This window comes from Alosa alosa, chromosome 24, assembly GCF_017589495.1.
Source record: "Alosa alosa isolate M-15738 ecotype Scorff River chromosome 24, AALO_Geno_1.1, whole genome shotgun sequence".
NCBI lineage: Eukaryota > Metazoa > Chordata > Actinopteri > Clupeiformes > Clupeidae > Alosa > Alosa alosa.
This window is the reverse complement of record NC_063212.1, coordinates 14,213,144-14,221,069: the sequence shown is the minus strand read 5'-3', so window position 1 is coordinate 14,221,069 and position 7,926 is coordinate 14,213,144. Positions and strand designations below refer to the sequence as shown.

At 43.2% G+C, this 7,926-nt stretch overlaps 1 protein-coding gene across 1 annotated transcript in view; it reads right to left on the bottom strand.

The window, feature by feature from the left end:
- Window positions 1-2,637, bottom strand: part of rin1b (Ras and Rab interactor 1b) — a 26,558-nt gene extending 23,921 nt beyond the window's left edge. The window contains 1 exon segment of the mRNA XM_048235751.1: window positions 2,356-2,637. The gene's annotated coding sequence lies outside the window, so the exon portion shown is untranslated.
- Between the last annotated feature and the right edge of the window lie 5,289 nt (window positions 2,638-7,926).

Below are 7,926 nucleotides of genomic sequence, written 5' to 3'. Positions count from 1 at the left end.
CCCCCCCCCCCCACAAAGCTTTGCGGCTACTGTTGACTCTGTACCTTGCTGCCTACCCTCAGAGCTCATTGCCCTCAGGGCTACCTTGTTCACCCACTCTATCTGTGTTGTGTTAAACTTGAACAGGTCTTTTGAGTGGCAGGGAAAAGTCCTGTTGGAGAAGAGTAAACGCTTACATGACTCTCAATAAATACAGGGAAGGCAATACCCCCTTCAGTCGCCCGACTTTAGGGCTGTTTGCACCAAGAACGATAACTATAACAATAACGACATGAATAACGATATGAATGTTTCATGGTTCTCTGTAACACTGGCTCTTCAGTGGCTGCAACAGGTGTGTTTAGGCTAAAGGTGAGTTCAGTCATGGAAAGGTGGGAAAAGGACCAGAGAAGCCAGAACTCTGAGCAGAGGCTTGTCTTCACATGTGGCAGTGGCAGCAAAGCTTTTAAGACTGTAACGACCTAGGCGCACATTGGGCAACAAACATTAACTAGACATTAAAGGTTGTATCAGCGATGCCGGGGTGACGTCACTTCTGTTGACGTTCAAACAAAACAGAGAGCTAGCTCGCTACTCCCTCCCCCTCCCTCCTGTGCAATTGAAACTCTCCTAAACGCACATCTCGTCGGTGATTGGTTGGAATACTATTTATTTTGGTTTTGAGTGGTTGGTAGCACTGTTGCGGTCTATTGTTTTTGTGTACAGATCTCGAAGCCTAGGCTGCCTACAGAGACACGTTTTTTTGACGGCCTGCTTATGGGGCGGGCAGCTAGCGGATCATGATTCAAGATTAGACTAATGTGATAATTTATGTTTGGACCTGCAATCGCTGATACAACCTTTAACTGGCCAATTGAAATTGAAATCAATGAATTGATTACTTAACAGATATACAACAATAAATATCTAGGGGATGACAGGACTTCTGGTTGTGGTGGATGTGCACATGGAAATGACGGAGTGAATTTGGAAAATGGAGAGTGTGAGTGGATGTTAGGAAGAGAGTGTCTGGTTATGTGTGAATAGCAGTCTTTCAGGGTGTTAGTGTCTGGGGTCTCTGTGAGTGTGTCTGAGGTGAGGCTGACCTCAGACGTCTATACACCTGAAGCATGTGTGTTGATTAGCTGCAGTTGTTTATGACTTGGTCTGAGCCATGTACTTGTTTTCCACTAATAGGCTGGACTGTGTATGAGCTTCAAGTTGTTTAGACTAATCCTCGACCAGTTCTGGGGCTGATCGAAACCAGAAGTGAGCAGAGAATGTAGCTGTGGAATTCTGAGGTCCCTTCCTCCGTAACCGTAGCTAAGCAATTTTAGTGTTTTTTTGACAGACTTGAGACTTGAATGTGAGTTTCTGTCCCGAATAAGTTGCCATTTGGGATTTGAGCAGATATGAAGAAATAGGTGAACTCCTCAGGGACCCATGTGGAGACTTCCTCAATCAGGACAATAACAAATATAATTTCTCAACAGTCTGCCATGGGTCATCCAATAAATCTAACAATCTACACTATCCTCTCCTGTCATCCCCTGGGTACGTACTGATTTAGTAGCAGTCTTTTGAAAATCAATTTAATTACATGATAGAAGATGCCCTCTTTGGTTTGGTTCCAAACTGACTCAACAGCCTTGCTGGGTGGATCCTCTAAGCACCAGCCTCACTTATGTTTTATTCTCACACGTTCCCTCAAAATATTTCTGCAGTTATGGTCAGGTAGGATTTCTAGCATATAAAAATAGATATAGATCATTACAACTTCCAACTTATGAGGTCCCAGTAACAACCAACAATCACTTTGGATTATTTAATTTAAATTACATTAAATAAATAAATTAAATTAAATAGATAATACATAGCCTACTGATTCAAATGATATAATCCTGGCAGTATAAATTCTGAAAATTTTTACGACTGTTTTAACTATACAATAAATAAGTCACTAGATTATGAGAAGTTTGTTTATCACGGGGACTTTCCCCCTTGAAGCGCGTGAAGACCAGTGATGACAGTCAGGTCATTTCACACTTCTGCAACTGGTGACCGACACAAGTTGATGTAATTGAGAACACTATCTGTCACTGTTTCAGACACAGGCGACTTCTCCATATGGATGAAAGAATGTTTCACTCATATTTTCTCGCTGCATTTAGTAGCTAAAATGTCAAAGTCCTCCATTTTCTTCTACTACTCCACTTTAATTGACGCTATCATCTTATATTATTGTGAAATGTTGCAAGCTGTAGCTTAATTATTTTGACCCCGAGAATCGTAAAAGTCCAGGCGCGTTAACGACTGCAATCACAACGACACAAAAAACAACTTGCAACTTTGTAGAGTGATTTAAAACCGACTTACTTTCTCCTTTGGCTTCTAGATGTAAACAAATGCGAGTGGGAGATCAGAACGAGGTTCCGTAGGGATTTTAGACTCGGCTGAGGTGACGGTCGGGGTAAAAACCAGGCGTTTCTGGCGCATCATGGTGAACGCACTCCAGGGCGTCGCTTCTCCAGAATGTATCAGCTATATTTCCCCTCTGTACATCAGGCGTAGCTTCCCTTAAACTCGCCAATGATTAAGACCAGATCTCCCTCCGTCGTTCTTACGTCTGCTGCGCCTTCTAGCACTTGGCTATTTTATTATTTATTTATGTATGTTTTTCTTTTTTATAACTTTCACTTTTACTGAAGTCCTATTTTTGACTCACACAGGCATGTGCCCAACTCTACGGCAACAGTCATCGCCATGCTGTTATCCTATCACCGAGGATAAATTATTCTATTTTTGTTACCTACGTTATCTCATGTTCCATCTCCCTTATCTCAAGTCATTTGGGCAGTCAGACTTTGTTTGGCCATGATTTTTTAAACCGCCCCCAACAGTAGGCTGTTGATCTTCTGTATGATTTGTACATGTTCACATACATCCGAGGGCGGACTCGCACGCACACCCACGGCGCCCTATCTCGTGGAAATGGATTGAGCAGCAGCCACTTTTGGGCGACCTCACATGGTCTGCGTCCCCTCGCTCGCATCAGGTGCGGGAGAGAGAGAGAGAAAGAGAGCACCCCGCCACCAGACAAATCTGCACCTAATCAGTTTTTCCGCTAGATGTCACCACAGGCACACGCTTCTGGTAACCTGTCGCGAATGCGAGCATCCTGCGCTGCGTGCATGGTAGGCTACCGACGACAGATGTATATAGCCTTATACCATCACTATATACTTAGGGTGGCCATACTTCCGGATTTAGGCCGGACAGTCCGGATTTTAAGTGCCCTGTCCGGCGTCCGGCGAAGCATCAAGCCGGACGCTGCTTGCCCTCCTTTTTGGAGTTGCACTGGGCTTCTAGAATCTTTGCTCGGACGCAGCATAGCGTTTCTCAAACTGTGGACGCGGAGACTGCTGGTCAAATTATGCCCGGTGCTTCTGAAACTCGTCTGATAAGTCGTTTGCTGCGCAGTTTATAAAGGAACCGCCGAACGACAGAAAAACAAACGTAACCTAACAGGATACCCTGAACTGTCTGCGGCTTGCTTGCCAACAAGGATTAAAGTTTTCCGTCGTAGCCTACGACGGATTTCCGTCAATTTGATTTTAGAAATGTCATATTTGAGATCGATGCTACGGAGCCCGGGAGAGCTCACTTTAAGTGATATTTTTTCTGGTCGTGATAATTTGTGAGCACGTTTTCCTTTAATTAAGCCCTCGAATTAATAAAACGTGAGCACGTTTTCCTTTAATTGAGCCCTCGAATTAATACAACGTGACCCCGTTGTAGGCCTAAATTGAGCTCTCGAAATATGTATTTCGTGCTCACATTTAGTAATTCCCGACATTTTCTCACTGCTCGCTGTGCTGTGGTGGCAACTTCATGTTACCTTGACATGGACTAGGCCTACAACTGTCTGTAACAGTTCATATTGGTAATGTGATGATAACCGTAAGCAGCTAATTAAAGACTTTAGGTGGTCATGTTTTATAGCGGACTTCTACTCTTTGTAGCAGGGGCACTGTGGTGTCAACCGCCAGCTATGGAGACCCATAATGGGGAAATTCTACTACAAAGGCTACTCAAGGGGCTCTGTTGTAGCCTAATGACCGGTTTCCACTATCTCCTGGATTGTTGACTTAACTGTGAGGTCTAGAAGTCAATCGAATCACATCACAGCGACAAGCTCCCAAACAATTACAACACGTAGACCTACTGTTGGTACAAATAGGCTACTTCGTATTAGTAGTATCGCCTAATACCCACCCAATACAATAAGGTTCCCTCTAGCGCCCGATGGGCCTCACCATATAACCCACGCGCACACCAATGATGCACACAACGAGGTAAGCTTTGATACGGACTATGAAACGGGAGTCATAAACAGTGTCGTTCACGATGCTCAGCTTCTCAGGCTATGTAGCCCAGCTCACACCGTTCGCGATAAACACCACAGCTCTGCATACACTTGGACCTCAACAAACACTCAAAACTTCGCCAAACATTCAGCTGGACGATGTTGGCAAGGGGCCTGTACAAACACACACAATCATCTGCTCTCCCACCTACAGCCTACCTAACGGGGCTATAACCGGGTGCACTGCAATCAACGAGATTCCCTCTACGTCACTACAAGCGACACACCTCCCGACGTCATTCCCGGGGATACCCCTTGACACCACACTATGTTTTTGTGCACACAATTTAATTTCTTCGAGCCCACGTTTTAATTATTCGTGGGTGCGTTTTAGTAGATCGAGATCTCGAATATACTATAACGTGCTCATGTTTACATGTGTCAAGACAATATTGAGTGCACGTTTTACAAATTGTACACGTTTAAGTAGATCGTGCACACAATGTTCTATAACCATGTTCACAAATTGTGCTCTCGTTTTAATAAATCGCGGCCCTCGTTTTAGTAAATCGTGCGCTCGTTTTAGTAAATAGTGCACTCGTTTAATAAATTGTGCCCTCGTTTTACTATGCTTAAAATGAGAGCTCAATTTAGTAAAATGAGCTCACACTATAGTAAAACGAGAGCACAAGTCAAGTCAAGTCAAGTCAAGTCGGCTTTTATTGTCAATTTCTTTACATGCACTGGTCATACAAAGAATTTAAATTTCGTTTCTTACTTTCCCATGCAGACATAGACATGCTTTTAAATACAGACATAGACATACTATAGACATAGCCATAGACAATAAACATTAAATTAAAGTGCAAGACTGAAATATAGAACATGTATGTATCAAAATAGAAATATAGGACATATATATAAAAAAAAAAATAGAGGTAGTTGTGTTGTATATTTATATAGTCTTAACAGTTACATGAAGTTTAAACTTGTGCTTGTGTGACCTGGCTTGATGTGAAGCAGCAACACGTTAGGGGCCAGTCACAGTGCAGTTCCACAGGGCGGTGTTGGGGGTTAGGGGTAGACAGGATCCTAGTTTCCTAGGTTCCTGGCTGGCTGGTGGGTGGGGGGCTGTCAGTGATGGGAGAGTGGGTAGAGTGTTCAGCATCCTGATTGCTTGGTGGATGAAGCTACTTGCCAGTCTGGTGGTGCGGGAGCCGGAGGCTCCTGTACCGCTTCCAGAGGGCAGGAGGCTGAACAGTTTGTGTGCAGGGTGGGTTGTATCCTTGACAATCATTAGTGCTTTTGGCGGTGAGGCGGGTGGTGTAAATGTCCTGCAGGGAGGGGAGTGGTGCTCCAATGATCCTCTTAGCTGTGTTAACAGTGCGCTGGAGGGTCTTCCTGTTCTGATCTGTGCAGCTTCCGCCCCACACTGTGATGCTGCTGGAGACGATGCTCGATGGTCCCTCTGTAGAATGTAGTCATGACAGGAGGCGTGGCACTTGCCTTCTTCAATTTGCGCAAGAAGTAGAGGCTGCTGGGCTTTCTTAGCCAGTGATGCTGTGTTGGTGGTCCAGGAGAGGTCGTCGCTGATGTGCACCCCACAATAAATAAATTGTGCACACGATTTAGTAAACCGAGCGCACAATTTAGTAAAACGAGCGCATGATTTAGTAAAAACGAGTGCACAATATAGTTAAACGAGGGCACAATTTAGTTAAACAAGAGCACAATTTAGTAAAACGAGCGACAATGTAGTAAAACGAAGCGCACATTCTCTCAACATGCAAAACATTTTGCGATGACCCCTCTAGGGCTCCGTACGATGCAGATCCGACGAGAAAAAAAAATAGGAGGGGGGACTATCACCTTTTCTTTTCCTTTTTTTGAGGCAACTACAAATATAAGGTCCGAATTAGTGATGGTAAATGTTTAAAGACCTAATAGTGTTCTTGAGAACTTTCTGTGTCTCAATCAGTGACCGCTCAAGAAGATACGTCAGCCATGAGTTTCGCTTTGTTTATGTTGTAGCTACACGCTTGTCTCATTGGCCTGGGGCGTTTGCTTAAAAAAAAAAAACACACGTCTGGAGTACTAACGCTCTAAAAGTTGAATTATAGTGACACAATCGAGACAGCTGATGAGGTTGGCCAATCCGTTTAACATTTTTGGATATTATATTGTGAGCTCTATGTGCGAATTCGGAGAAGAGGCTGTTTTCTTTCCGTGCATCAATGTAGACTATTTCATACTATCGCGAACTCTTGTCAGGGGAGGTCATTCATTTTGGGTGTCACCTATGACTTGAACAGATAGCCATGCCACCCGATGTAGGCTACTATTATTGTTTACAGTTTTTAAATCAATGCAACTAACATTATGTTTAAAGCGACGAAATATAAACCGTAGCCTATGCAATTTATTATCCCGTCTGTTATGACATGTACAACAATGTTTTTCACAATTTGCGACGGAAGGTTTTGACTTAGCGTGTTAACATAAAATAATAATAATATTATCATCATCGCGAACTGTTGCGTGATGATGACACTATTATTATAGGCGTGAGTAAGGGGTTCAGTCGTGTTTGTGACGCACAGACAGCCTTGTAGCCTATTTTGCTTAGGCCTCACTTTGAACGACAGTAGGTTGTGAGTGTATGTTGACAAAAAATAACCATGCAATTAAAATAGTCAACCTAAAAAACTTTGCTATTATTAATTTATAGCACAAAACCATAACCAGTATAGGCCTACCAGAACCTCGCATATAAGCGTCATGATTTGTGTGCGTCTATTTGGCAAGGCCACTAGCTGTCATGGATGCGTTGTTGCTAAAGGCACAGGTATCAAAAGTTAAATGAGAGATGGAGATCAAAAAATAAATGGAGATGGGCGGCTGTTGGAAACGGGGGAGAACTAACAAGCCATGGTGTAAAGAAATTAAAGTGCCAGGGGTTTGCTTTTTCGTGGTTTGCTGCCAGAAAACGTTTTAGCATGCCACCAATCAGAAGACCGCCATAAGGTTAACGTTTGTGCACTTCAGGACATCTTCCCTACCTGGTGCAACTAGCCACCACGGCAGAGGTAGGCTACGTTTATCTATGGCTGACCGTTTTTGCGCTCAGAAAGTAGGCTACGGATGTTCTTTCATATCGCAACCTCTTGTCAACCTTATACAATCTGTTGCTGAAGACAAAAGCACCCTCTTCAGATTGTCGTTATCAAATGCGCAGACGACCTCCTGCATGAGCAGGTCTCATTGAGCACACACAGTATTGCTGCTCATTGGAAAACTGAGTTGTCTGTAAAATTAAAAATGATGTTTTCATTAAATGCGGATGAGGCAACAAATGGAAATATGAACAATATCTGTTCTGATTCATTACTTTGATGAGGAAATGGGAAGTCTTGCCAACTTGATTTTATAGATTTTACTTGGTGTTGAATTGCATATTAACAAGAAAAATAAAATCTCCCCTTTAAACACTTCTGGCCTGAAGTAATTAAATAAGAGTGTAAGTTAAAGCCTTTCTACAATATTGCTGCAGTAGAAAAGAACAGCAATGGCTAATCAGCAAT